Here is a 14,437-nt window from a genome sequence, read left to right as displayed (position 1 = left end):
CCCCACTGCGGGCGAGAAGTGCTCCGTGCTGGTGGTGGGTTTGGCCAAGCCCCATTCTCCCTTCTGTGTAGGCAGTCTCTGGTCCTGGCTCACTTTCTCCCATCACCAGACTTTCTAATTGTTTCATCACTGCTTTTCGCCCCCATGCACCACAAGTCTCCTCTCCCTGCCCCTTGCCCAGCTGCCCCAGCCCCCAGCCCAGGAGGGCAGGCAGCCGGCACCTGCAGCGGGGTCAAACCCTGGCACCAGGCTGGGATCGGCCTTGCCAGGCAGGTGATGCTAAGGGCAATGCTGGCTGCATGCTTCTGCCAGGACGGCAAGAAAAATATTATTAATTTTTACTAATGCTATTAAATACAAAGGACTGAGGCACGGGGAGAGCCATTTTTAAAGGACAGTGTGCCCTGAACGAGAGGGGAGGCAGGAGGGGAGGCTGGCTGTGGTAAAGCAGGCATGAAATGACCTATTAGGGAGATTAAAATAAACCCACTTCAGCACAATGGGTGTAGTTACATCATTACATTTATTGGGCTTTACATTTATTATTAACACAGATATTTCTCATTACTGCCTGCAGACCTAAATTCATTTCTCTCCCTTATCCTTTTAATTCTGTCATGCTCCTTCTAACAGCATCTGCTGCTAATTTAAAACAAGGAAACAGACAGGACTAGAATAGGTGCCTTGGAAATTGCCCCCGGACAGCTTCCATCGGGCGGGCAGGGATGCTGAGTTTCTGATGGAGCTCCGGTGCCAGCCCCGCAGAGTCCCGCACGCGGCAGCGTCGGGAGCGCTCCGGCTGTGCATCGAGGAAGCCCAGCGCTGCCTTTGGGTCGGCTCCCCGGGGGCAGGAGCTGCCTTCAGAGCACAGTGTCTGTGCGGCCCATTCCCAGGAGCAGTGACATAAAGCAAGTCGGCCTGCCGGCCTGCACGAGGCTGTCCATCGGGGCGTACACAGGTTTTCAAGTCAATGGGCTCTTACGTTAAACTCGGGTACGCTGCACCATGGAGGGAAACCCTGGGCAGCAGGCGTGCTGGACACTGCCGTGCCTGCTGAGCACCGTGTGGCCACCAGCGCCCGTCCCGAAGGTCTTGGGTGCAGGGGGCTCCTGAGCAGCTTGCCCTGCTAAACACACAGACCAGCCGCATCGCCCGTGCTGTGCCGTGCAACCCCGGGGGGTCTGGTGGTTCTGAAGAGAAGGGCTACCAATAAACTGTTGTCTTCTTCGGTACTCATTTCTAGTATCTGTAGTACAGTGCTGCGTGATACCCTAGGCACAAGGCAGAATACGCGAGCGGTTCTCGTGCGCGGGCAGTCGGTGCCGAGTCAGTGAGCTGCCCCTGGCAGGGCGTGCGCCCAGCACCCAGCTCAGCACCCACCTCTGGTGCTCGTGTTCCTCCTTTTCTGCACCCGCTTTGCAGAAAATAAATGTTTGTGGGGTTATCGCAGCAAGGAAACTCATTAATTTGTTCACGTGTGCGGTACTAATTACAGAAGATGCAGAGTCCTGGCTGTTCCCTTACCCTCCTCGAGGGCTCGCTGGCAAACGCAGCATTGTTCGTGGGGGCACTTACAGCTGTAACACCCAGCGTCTGTCCGCCTGTCCCCCCGTCCCCCCGTCCCCCCGTCCCCCCGTCCCCCGGCGGTGCCGCCATGAGGGCACGCTGAGGGGCGCTCTTGTCACAGCGATGGCGCGGCGCGGGGCGGGGACATGGCGGCGTCCTGCCCGTGGTCGGCCCGCGGGCCTGTCGGAGCCGCCTGCGTGTTGGTACGGCTAATTCTGCAGGAAATAGGGCGGGTTCTTGTTTGCTTGCTTGTTTTTTTTGTTTGTCTGTTTGTTTTGTTTTCCTCTCCTTTGGTGTGGGGTCAAAGGGCCCTGCTGGTTGGGAATTCTCAACTTTGGACGACGCAGTGGCAAATGCCGTGGATCACCCTGCTGGGGTTCCCCCGAGCAGGGGCTGCACAGAAATCCCCATGGCTGTGCTGCACAGGTGCAGTTTTGCTGGCTGTGCCCCCTCTGGGCATCGGGGAAGGAGCAAGGGTGCTCTGCCAGAGGCGTTCCTGGCTGGCACTGCCCGTCCCTTGAAGCACCGCTCATAAAGTTCTTTCTTTTGCTCGGAAACAGAGTGTGCTTCTGCTAGGGCATGTCAAGAAGGCCCTTCATCTGTTTTTGAGGTATGGACAATGTGTTTGTTTGCATTTATGACGTGCAATATCTGCAGTAAGATGCAGCTCTTTGCTCGCTATGAGAAAAGTAAATGAATTCCTGCAGAGTTTTAAGATAAAACTGAAAACTTCTCCAACATATTCGAGTACGTGTAGAAAGAAGCAGAAGAAAGTCTGCCTGTTCACAGGCTGCCTGGCGGTGAGGACCCGGGGTGTTCACAGCGCACTGCTCCCCTCCCAGTGAGCAGCCGGCTGGTGGTACCTGTGCCAGCATTTTTAAGGCTCAGGCTTTGAAACTGGCCAAGCATATCCCCGCTAGCACCTGAACCTTTCCCAGCTGGAAACACCATGCTTCAGGGCATTTGTTTCTTCTCAGCACACACCTACTCGCAGGGAGCAATTATGAAGCCAGGTTTTGGGGGGATGCTCCTCTGCAGCTCTCCTCCATACGTGCCCCATGGGGCTGGGTGGCAGCACGGCCCCGGTGCCTGCCCCCAGGGCACAAAGCAGCCCCCGGGGCAGAAAGCAGCCCCCGGCACAGCACTGGGGTCACCTTTGCCCACCTGCTCCAGGTGTTCAGCAGAGGGAACCAGGTAGCCTGCTGTCTGAGAGTGGGGCAGCTGATCCCCAGCAGTGCAGAAGCCTGGCCTGCCTTCCCTCAAACATGGCTCGCCGATATGTTTTAATGCCAAACTGCGTCCCAGCAACCTGCGTGTGAGCTCCAGCAGGAGCAGCCTGTGCCTGTGCTTGGTACCAGCGTGCCAGTGTGCATTTTGCAGACCCTATGTGGGGCATGTGGTCGCTGAGCAGCAGCGCATGCTTTCTGCCTTGACTTTCAGCATCATTTGTGCAAGTCTTTGGTGTTGGTACGTGTACCGCTTTGTAAAACACACTGGTACATTGCAAAAGCTCAAAATTCCTTTTGGTACAACATCTTTTTGTTCCAAGGCAAAGGCGCAATCTCATCACTGCTAATTGCAAAAGCTACGAAAGCAAAAAACAAGACATGGATCCACCTCGCAGTGAGTGGCGCAGTGAGATTCACACTGCTGCTGGTGATGATACGGGGTCACTCCCTTAGCTTACCTGATACTAGAGAGTAAATTGCAAGCCTGGTTATCTCCACCTAGTATTTAAATAATTAGCAGGAAAAAATGTGCTTTGTTAGTTGAGAGAGAGATTAAGTGCACAATATCACTGCTAACTCAGTGCCCCTGGGCTGCTTGCCAGCACTTTTGTTAGTAACCAAGCACAGGATTAACCTGTAATAACACAGCCGGGCTCACAAGATGATAATTTACGGATTTGCTCTGAATGTTAGCAATTCGAGCCGTCTGAAAATTACAGAATTTAACGTGTTTAGGAAAGATTTTAGAAAATGCTTGGAAAAGATAACCAGGTGAACATCCAGAGTGTATGGCTGAAGAATGAGAAGGATTTAAGGAAAGGAAAGTGTGAGTAAAACTGAAGTAACAGGCAGTGAGCAGCCAAGTTTCCCAACTTCTCTTAGTCCTGAGCTTGTTTTCATACCTTACTCTCCAGCTGCCAAACAAACCCCATTTCTAACCTGTTACATAATGTTTTAGCTCACAGCCAGGTCCGTATCTTGTTACATACATGTCATTTGCATGTATATGTGTATATATATACATACACACATATTTTTCTGTATACACACATTGATATATATAAAGGAACGGATATTAGGGGGGCAGAATAAACCAGAAAAGATTTAGAAATGCCACATTAAAGTCATCCGTGCATCCCCTTGTCCACACTGAGCACGACACCATCTATATTTACCAGCTCTCACATTATCTTTCCTACGTGCAATATCAGTTGTTATTTGTTGCCCGGCACAAAGTGGCCTGGAGATAACAGGTTGGATCCTCCACATGGGGGATGTCTTGCCGTCAGCACTTGGCCGGTGTCGGGTGATCTCTCTTGGCCTCCAGGTTAGGGACAGAGGGGACGGGGTGTGAGAACATGTCCTGCTTTGGTGGACCCCCTGGCTCGTGCCGCCACACAGAGGGTCGCTGTCTCACAACAAAGGGCTGGCAAACGCCGGTGAGCCTCTGCTGTCACCTGGTGGGGGGACAGGGCTGGAAGCCCCCGTGGTGGTGCCTGCAGACACAAGGTGTTCTCAGCCCCTGGGCCCCATGAACATTGCAGCGGTCAGGGCTGGGAATTACATTTGTTCCAGTGACACAACTTCTGGATATTGGGGTCTTTACTCTGGTTCAGGGGCTTTTCACACACTGAGAATTTATCGTTTGTTTTCCAGGGTCGTATTTTGTAAGAAGCAAGAAATGTTTTGTTCTCTGAAGAGCAAACTTTACTTTCATTTGACCGTGGTTCCAGTCGGGTTTGGCCAAAACAAGGATCTCTGTTCTCAGCCAGGACCAACCGAGGTGGCAGAAGCTACATTCCCCTTACCTTACCCCAGGTAATGCCTTTCTTTTAGGGCTCGCTATTAATTTTAAAATTTTCCATTTAAAATTTCAAGGTGGTTGTTCTCTTCAGCCTTGAGCATTTCACCTTCCATCAGCAAAAAATGAAATTCAGCAAAGCCAGAACAGCTGGGTCTGTCCCCCAGCCCCAAGTACCACTCTGCTAGCTCAAAGGGAACATTGTGCAGGCAAAACCCATCATCCTGAAACATGACATTTCCAGCTGTAGTGCCAGGTACCTAGGGATAGGATTTGGCCCTAAAGTACTTGAGTCATCCCATGCTAAAGACAGGTTTTTGTTTCATTACCTTTGATGGGAGTTGCATCAGGCTCTGCAGGAGCCAGAGCTGCCCTTTGCATCTTCTCCGTTTTATGGTAACACACTTGTAATTAAATCTTATCTAAAGTGCTCAAGAGCAGTTCTCGAAATTATTTGTGGGATATCACATGCTTCTTTATGGGCTATATTTGTCATTGTTATCTGTGTGCAAGCAGTTTCCAGCTCTGTGCGTGGCCTGCAGCTGGGGTGGCAGCAGATGCCTTGCAGGCAGCCCCACGCCACCGCGGAGCTCAGCTGGGGACAGCAGCACGGCAGCAGTGCCACGGGACAGTGGGTGCTGGGTTCGGACAAAGCCCAGGACAACAAAGAACAGTCGCCCCACTAATTGTCTAAGTCCTCCCAAACTTGCTTACCCAGCGGTGAGTCCCCATCCCGCTGTTGCTCACAGTGGGAAGCTGTCAGGGCTTGGCTTCCGAAAGACAGCAGCAGCGCTCCGGGTCATGCGGGCTGGGACGGGGTGAAGGATGCTCCACGTCATGGGCACCGGGTCCTCTCCTCTTCAGCCCAGACCCTGACCCAGCACGGAAGGGTTACCTTCATTCTGGGGTGAAGGTAGAGCCTGCAGCTCAATCCCGACCTGCTGACCAGTGCTTTTTTACCAAAAATCAAAGTGCTGGAATTAGAGAATATTTTGCAGTGTAGTAGTTTGCCAAATATAGTTTTTCTCTAGTGAGGAATATTGATGAAATTTCATCTGACTGCGATTGAAGTAACACTTCAAATGTGCTATATATAGGCCTTTTTTTTTTCAGTTACTAACTAGAGCAGTGATTGCACAAAGGCCTGGTGGAAGGAAGCTGGGGCTGTTCAGCCTTCACCATAAGCTCCACGCTGGTGCCTGTGTCCGTAAATCACTGAATGTATGCCCTGGCTGAGCACTTTGGCGCTGTGACACCAAGTGCCTATGGGACGACCAAGCCACTGGGAAAAGCTCTGCACTTGCTTTGGCCCGTATTTGTAAAACCCAGCAGAAGACAGCCTTTGTGATGTGATTAATGCAGCAGCGTACGTGAGCTGTGCGGCAGTCACTACAAAAAGGCCATTTAAATAATAAGTTTTCTGAGAAGGACAAAAGGGGTAGCAGCACTTCATCTATATTTATGCTGCCACAAATGCGTGGCAGATGGCAGTGCTTTTGTGTCTTCACACTTTCAGTGATGTTTAATTACATTTCTATAAATAGCCAGTTTTATGACTTGCGGTCAGATGCTCTTTCATCGTGGTGGGAAAATAAGTAATAACAAGCACGTCGAGAGAGCTGGTGCATTTTTCCCCTCCCTTCAGGCAAGCCCCCTGTAATCATGGCAGAGGATTTTCAGAGGTCAGGGTTTCTGCCAGGTTTCCGCTGTGCTCTGTGTTTTCCCAGTGAACTATGTGGAGATGATGTGCGAGCGCGGCGCCAAGGCAAGAGCTGGTGCTGGTGAGTGTGGCAAGGAGCACGAGGAGCACAAGGAGCACGAGGAACACGCCGTGCCCACCGCTGCGGGACGCATCTGGGCGCGAGGCCGAGCCTCTGCCCTGCGAGTGCTGCCCGTGGGGGGAGCAGAGGTCGCCCTCCCTGGAGGGGCAGTGCTCCAAATCCTGCTTGGCAGTTTCCCGCAGGTGCCAGCTGGCTTTCCTATTTATATAGCTCCCCGCCTTTAGTTGGAAATACCGTAATGTTTATTTTATCAGAGATAATTGTAATTCATTCCCTTGGGATTTAACTGCAGATGGAGGTTTGTATGCTAACCCCAGTATTTATCACCCAAAAAAGGGCTGGGTTTGCTGGGCCAGTGGCCCGTGGCTGCGTGGCCCTGACTTGGGGGCATCCCTATATCATGGCATGTGTGTATAGCAGACAGGCATGCCTACAGACATGTACATGCATGTACAAGTATGTTCATATGTCTATACTATATATATATAGGTATCCATGTATATATACACATATATATTATTGCCTAAGCATGGTAAGTCTCACTCAAATGAAATGAATACTGGCTTTTTAAAAATTGAAATTGCAGCCTCCTCACTATTTTGAAGGAAAAGTAAGTAAAATAATAATTCACAGCTTGACACATGCTGACTGTCGTGGAAAATATGGTTTTTCTCATAGAGAAACCTTGGGATGGGGAAGAGCGTGATGGTGGAAGCAGATTTCCAGGCTGAAGAGCACACAGAGGGCAATCGTCCCCAGAACGCCTCGTGCTCCGCTTTTACTCCTTCTTCATTAAACACTCTGCCGCGTGAAGATCAAATGGTTGTAACGAGGGGAAACATGTCAGAGCCACGTCTTCTCGAGAGGCGCCTGAGCTCTGCCAGAGCCCACACTGGTGCTCTGTGGGGAGCGCCTGGGTGAAACGAGCAGGGCGTGCTGTGGGGGCTGCAGGGGGGAACGGGGTGTCAGAGTAAAGGCAATGTACTGCTTGGTTTTGAAAAACTGGGGAGAAAGAACTTGAGATTCAAGCTAAATGGGAAGCGAGCTGCAAAGCAAATTGAAAACCAGCATTTAAGCTTTTCAAGCCACTTATTTCTCATTTATGTGTAAATTTTTGACTCTGGGAAGAGCACTTGTAAAATCAGCTGTTCTGCTTACAAGGCTGCGGCTCTCACCACGTGCAAAAGGCATTGGTTCAGCAAGTGTCTGGCTAGAGCCAGCGGTCGGGCAGGTCGTCCCAAGGGACACACCAGCATCTCACTGCCCTTGCTCTCTGCCCGAGGGCTCAGCCCTGCGGGTTTCAGCACGGGGTAACAGTTTGTGTGAGCAGGAACAGATAACCACAGAGAGGGAGATTTGCAGTTTAATGAAAATGTGCTCTGAACCATGAAAGGCAACACACGATTTTTGAGATTATGAGTTTACCAGTATTTATTAAAGTATCAAAACCTGAAATAAAAATAATTGAATTACAGTTTCCAAGAAAGCTTCATTTTATTTTCTGCATTTCACTGCAGGTCACCATGAAATGTTTCCAAATGCGCCAGGAGCATGTGCAGGGCGTAAATTACAGAAGCACATCCATCTTTGCTGTGTCTCCCGCAGCTGGGCGGGCTGCTGCCTTCCTTGTCCGGGCACTGGGCAGCCTGCGGGGTGGCGGGGAGGGCTGGGGCACTGCGCTGCCCCCAGGAGCAAAGCCACGGTGTGGTGCTGAGCTCCAGGTCTGCCGGCGCTGTGCAGGTCGTGTGTGCCTCATCCGGTGGGGCAAGGTATCTGTCATAGCGTGTACTATTGGTACAGAGCCGTTGTTTGGCACAGCACTGTTTCTGTCTCGACATAACAAGTCAGTAGTGCTCAATAAATGCAGAAGAAGGTTGATTGGGGAGCTCAGCATTTACGGATAGCTCTCGAGTTCTTGTAGGAAGGAAAAGCTGAAGCTCTGCTTGCCGGTGGGCAGACGCCATGGTGTGGCCTCTTGCAGGCTCCTCTGTTTCACCGTCTGTAAAACTGGTGGTTACACCATCAGCTCACGGGGGAGATGGGTTCCTTAATGCTTGGGAGCACTCGGGTACTCAGTGGTGAGCAGCAGGGAAGACCACAGGAGAAGAAACACTTCTCCCACCAGCTCAGGACGGCACGCCGTCGGTAAGGCACAGCCCCCAGGCAGGACGATGTACCTGCAACGTGCCGCGAGGCCATGGGGGCACCGTGTGGGGTGGATAAGACGTGAGGTCCCTAACCACACCTCCAGAGGGCCGGTATTGCAAACCCCTGGGCTCTTCAGGGGAGAAGGCGTGAGATAATTGACGCTGCTAATTGCTTAGCAAAGCACAAGACATTGGCTTAATTTGGTGGTCAGGCCTAGCCAATACTTGTAGATATTGACTGAAGGATAATTATGCTAAATCTTCATCAGAAGCAGGAGGCTGTAATCATAAGTCATCGGTAGCTGGCTCTGCCCACGGGGAGCCCCACTGACAAGGGAAGGAAGATCTCCTTGTGCCCTACACGTCTGCTCTCCTTCCTGCAGTCACCGGTATTAACGATCTGAGCGTTTTTACAAGATCAAGTAATTTATATTATTTTGGATTTCCTTTTTTTTTTTTTTTCCCAGATTTTTTGGATGTAGTTTTAGTGTCAGTAATCACCTAGCAGCCGGTGATTAGGTGACTTTGTGACCTTAGTTTTCTGTGCTTAAGTAATGATGTCACTCCTGCCCCAGAAGAGAAACCACTTCACCCTTGGTCTGGTGCAGAGCGCCCAGGACTGGTGGGGCTGAGCACCTTGCAGCCACTGGTGGCTCCTGATAGTCCTGGGGACAGACAAGGGCACCTTCCCTTCAAAAATGAAATAAATAAATAAATAGGAGAATAGTAAATGTGCCTGCAAAGAGGTCTGCAGGTCTCTTACTGTGAGCTGCCAGCCATTTAAATAAAGGGGGGCGATTGACAGTAATACAGTTAAGTACACCTGTACCTGTTTGTGGCAATGGGAAGCGCAGTAATGATCCCACAGGGATGCTACAACCGACCTCAGCCTTGAAATCCTGCACTGGCCGTGTCCCCTGGCCAAGGAGCCTGTCTTGTGCGCATTCCTCGTCCTTTTGTAGCCCTTCAGTCTCGCAGCCCCGCGGCAGCCCTGACAACCTCGCCACAGCAGCCTGGCCTTTCTTCGCTGGGGACGCTGCTCTCTTCTGTGAAGCATATTAAAAATTTCAGTGATGAAGTTTTTATTAGAATATTGTAAGAAATCGTATGATTCGTGCCACAGGGAGGAACAGATAAATATTTGAGTATTGTTGTGTTTAGTGAATATCTGGCTTGGGTAGCAACCCGCTGTGCAAAACTGCTGACTCCCCACTTGGAGCACCACGTCTCCGTCACGGACACAGCCATCGCCTTGCAAGGGCTCGCCATCATTTCCACACGCACTGCTTGCTCCTGCTTATTTAGACAGGGCCTAGCAGCTTGCTACCATGTCTTTGTTTTCCTGAGAATGGAGTAAAAAGTGGCCACCACTCTGCTAAGACAAAACCCGTTTAGATGTCGGTGTTCTGCCTTGTGCTCCCCGTTGGTACCCGGCCTCTGATGACACAGCAGCAGTGCAGGAGGGCGGGTTTCTGACCGCCTCTAACACACGTCTCAGACCAGATTTCTTCCATTTCGTTTACAGCAGAGCAGCGTGACTCGCCAGAAAGGTCATGCCTGAGGATGGGCTTCAGAGGAGAACCACAGCTCATGCATAATATTCTCTCTAAGAAGAAATAGAAATAGCTGAAAATGCCTGAAAGACGGGGGAGCGAACATCGATATTTGGTTTGTAGTTTAATGCAATAACGAGTTCTCCGCAGAAGACTGGCACCCATAAAAACTAGCCAGAAGTTCATCAGCCTCCCCAGTGCAGTTTTACAAAGCCAGGAAAGAAATGCAAGGCCGTTACTGTTTCATCTGAGCCCGGTCTGCTCACTCGGGTAGCTCGGCAGCCCTCGGCTTGTGTCAGCGCAGACCTCAGCAAGCAAGGGCACCGGCGTGGCTGCGTAGGGCACAACTGCAGCAAGGCAGCAACAAAGCCAGCACTTAGAGGAGCGCTCTGTGCTGATTAAAGTGACTTCGAAATCTTTGAGTAGTCTCCTAGTAATTACAGGAGGCCATTAATTGCGTTGGCCTCCAAGCTGTAATTCAAAGAGAGAAAGCATTCCTGGGGATGTTCAAGGCGGCATGAACTGGAATATAATTCACCGTTCACAACAAAGGAACTTGAAACAGATGTAAAATAAGTATGGATATATAATATATGACAAACATGCAACACGCCATGAAACAAAGATACATGTGACATAACTAAAGAATCTGCTTCTGGTGATCTTGCTTGAGGACTGAGGTGTTTGTTGGTTGGGTGGCTGCCCTGTAGAGGCCAGTTTTCCCAGAAGCTGTGCACACAGTCCGGAGCCCCAAACGGCCATGCCAAAATACAGTGCCAACTGCTATACACAGAGTAAAGCAATTCTTAACAAGGGAAACTGCAAGCTTTCAAAGAAGATTAAAGTTTTAAGAGTAAGGTATAAATGAATTACTAAAGACTAGAGATATGTAAGAAGACTGGTGATTTTAGAATATGTTTTGCATGTAACTTCTCTGTGCTGAGCTATTAGAGTGTCATTCCCTAGCAGTTATATTGCCCTTACAGACTGCTGTACCACGCACTCTTTTTGACAGGACTTTGATCGAGTGCAATGCTTTGGGAAGTGGAGAGGAGAACAGTATGGATGGACGGCTCCGAAATGTAGAGAGGTCGGGAGAACTCCAGTTCAATGTAGTAGAGAGGTTACTTTAAGAAATGGTAGAAACGAAATGGAAAAGATAGCATTAATAGGATAAATCAGTGGTTAAAAATGATTTTTAAAAGAGAGTGTTTATTGTTTGTTAATTCATAACATAAAGTGCAGTCTCTGCTGTAACGTGAAGGGGGGCAGCATCCTATTCTGCATCGCTCTCCAGCAAAGTAACAGCTCAGCATTACTCAATAGAGCTGAACTCAATTCAGGTGAGACAAGAAATTGCTGGCCACTGTGAAAATAAATGAGTGCTCGAGCCGTGAATTGTACATCCTCGGAGTGAATTGGCGCAGACCCCGGAGGTCAGCGGAGACATCGAAGCACATCGTGGTGACTGAGACCGCTGCGGCTGGTAGGGCTGGAACGGCCTCCCCAGGCCCTCCTCCCGCCCCAGCGTGAGCTCTGGGGAGGTGCCGGTGCCTGAACCCGAAGGGTACCACGATTAAAATAAAGGCAATCAGGGGAAGGGGGTGGGATGTGTGCAACCAGCCCAGCACCACCTCCGTGCCATCATGCGCCACGCTGACGGACGGACTTGTTGGTCAGCGGGTTTGGGGACAGCAGGGGAGAGAGAGGATGGCTGCAGTGTGGTATACAAGATAAACCACAGCTGGTTTATGCTCATGTACAACTGCTGGAAGATGGCTTTCTAGTCGTTTGAAGGCACATCTTGCTATGGCTGCGTGTGCCAAATTGTTCCTGTCATTGTCTTCTGGCTCTCCCCTTCTTGATCTCTTTCTGAAAAAAATGCACTTTATTACAAAAAAGATGTTAGACCTAAATATATATAAAAAAAAATCTGTTATGCAGCAAAGCACTCTCTCTCTGACTGGGATTTGATTGATTTATTCTGCTCCCTTAGAGAAACTCTGTTAATTGCCTTGTTAAAATAATTTTGAATGGTAATTGGTGAAGTTTTCATATTTGGAAAGTACAGCCCAAACCTGTGTGTCTCACTGTCAAAGCCTATAAACTGATCTTTCTGGCTCGGCAGCATTTCAGGGCCAGGGTGTTTTGGTTAAAGAAAAACAGTCTGCCCCACTTTTCCTAGAAAAAGCAGACTTGTAATTGCTCTCAGAACTAATTACCATGCTGGGTTTGTCAGTGTGGCCAGTTGACATTTTAGCTACGGAGCTGGATCTCTGGCTTTGACATTAATGACATCTCATGAAAATGCTAATGTGTTCAGAAAAGATGATCCTGCTTATTAAATATATTACACGGATTTGCAGAATATGTTGTTGAAAACATGTATTCCCTCAATCAAAGATAAGTATATCTTACGTGCTTTATATGACACTTCTGCTAATCTAAATTAATCAAGGCCAGATCTTTGATGAGATCTTTTGCTGCTGGAGCTAAAATTAGGCTAAAGAAGACACTGTAGTTTTTAAAATATACATATTCAATGTATGTAAGTTTTAGGAGTGTTACTCCCAGATGAATATGGCCGAGTTTTCCATGGCTTACTTTAGCAAGGAATCTGGCAGATGCAGCCCCTACAATCTGCTGGATGAGAGCTGGGATCGCGGCTGACCCACGCATCGCTCCACATGTACCGGTGCCAGTGCTGGTGCCGGTGCTAGTGCTGGTGCCTCCATCCCTGCCAGGAGCAGCGGTGCCACAGCCCATCCCTGCAGCCCCTGGGCACCGGCACCCTGTGTAGTGCGTAGTGCGTAGCCGGCAAACCTCCCAGCAGAGCCATCAACAGTGCAGTTGCTCCAGAAGAATTTATATCACCAGATCTAATGAAGTGGTCAGGGCTCACCTGAAAATTAAATATCTATTTTTTTTTCCAGTGAAATGAAATATAATTCACTAAAATGTTTTGTTTGATTAGGAATTTTCTGGATTTGGATTATGTTTTGTCCTGTGAATCGTATTAAAAATTAAATTCATAGAGAGATTTTTGCTAAATACCTGATTTTATTGCTCCTGAGACATTTTGTTGCTTTACTAAAGCATGTTCTGAGTTTTAAAATAATTGGGTTTTGAGATTTTTTTTTCTCTCTGCAACAACATATTCAGGTGGCCATTGTATTTTGCACTAACCACTAACTCCACTAACACAATGTATAGAAAATGAAAACCAAATAGTCCTTACATATACATATAAATTAATATATATGTTAGAAATAAATATCCTACCTGTGTAGAGGGATATCTCAGGGGCAGAAGATGATGGGGCAGTGCCGTGGAAGCACGGTGCTGTGTGCCATAGGCATTACTAGCTCCTGGTGTCTGGCTGCTACTTGCAGCTGGTATGGCCAGCTCTGGCATGAGAGATTTTGGTAGGACCAGTTACTAAACCCTGCCTGGGAGTAAGAACAATACCTGAAAATTTCCCTTTGCAATTACACTCTTCCCTGGGTGGCGAGGTGAGATGAGAGAAGGGCAAAGGGGGCTCTGGCTGAGCGCGACGCAGGAGTCAGCAGTCGTAGCACTTGTACGTGCCCAGGAGGAGCCCCTCAAAACTTCTTCCAAAAAGACGTTTCACTTCTCAGGAAACATCCTTCTTCTGAGTGGTTAGTGGTTGCGTTCAGATTTCATCATCTTCTGCAGAAAGGAAAGGAACTCGAGGCAGAGCAGACAAAATGTAAAAGGTCCACGGGAACTTTCTTCCTTCCTCTTGAAAGGAATGTTTGAGGTTCAGAGAAAACGCCAGAGCTTGGGAATCAGCACGGCTGAGCCTTAGAAAGGGTCAAGGGTAACAGAGCAGTGAAATACGGCTTGTGTCAAGAGTTTAATTAAACAGGGAACGATGCAGAGTCCCTCAGATCATTTTATTAGCAATTCAAGGGGGCCTTCTCTTATAACAGGTAATTACCAAAACATTTCCTTTACATATTCTGAAGGAAAAAAATGAGTATACTCATCTATCACCTGGTTAATACCAAGGATTGTAATAAATATGTACAAGCCATTATCAGGGTGAAATATGATTACTATCTTCTCAACTCTTTAATCGTAAAAATGACTCTTTCAAAAATCAATCTTGTTGCGTGTTTCCAAGCAGCAATACAGTAAAATGTTAATTACCTCACACCATCATAAAAGCATCTGAATGGTAAAGCTACAGCTCAGAAAGGAAAGATTGGCATCTGCTGAACAACACCGGCAGGGCACGGCCCAGCCAGCCTCGCTTGCACCGCTTGGGTCCGAGGGAGCAGACGTGCTGCGTTTAACGGGGAGAGGCTGCAAAGTGCAACACATCCTTTTCAAACAC

At 49.0% G+C, this 14,437-nt stretch overlaps 1 long non-coding RNA gene across 3 annotated transcripts; it reads left to right on the top strand.

Annotated features, from left to right (window-relative positions):
• The first annotated feature begins 1,638 nt into the window (after window positions 1-1,638).
• LOC308197996 lies at window positions 1,639-13,068 on the top strand. 3 transcript variants are annotated; one of them, XR_013953516.1, is made up of 4 exons: window positions 1,639-1,769; window positions 4,452-4,613; window positions 7,056-8,946; window positions 10,050-13,068. It is a non-coding gene; the product is annotated as an uncharacterized lncRNA (long non-coding RNA). The 3 variants fall into 3 exon arrangements; XR_013953517.1 differs by lacking the exon at window positions 10,050-13,068 and having other exon boundaries at window positions 1,647-1,769; window positions 7,056-10,016; XR_013953518.1 differs by lacking the exon at window positions 10,050-13,068 and having other exon boundaries at window positions 1,690-2,176; window positions 7,056-10,016.
• Window positions 13,069-14,437: the final 1,369 nt, after the last annotated feature.

This window comes from Anser brachyrhynchus (genome assembly GCF_964034855.1).
Source record: "Anser brachyrhynchus genome assembly, chromosome: 7".
Lineage (NCBI taxonomy): Eukaryota > Metazoa > Chordata > Aves > Anseriformes > Anatidae > Anser > Anser brachyrhynchus.
The sequence above is the reverse complement of the archived record's forward strand: the minus strand, read 5'-3'. Positions and strand labels throughout refer to the sequence as shown.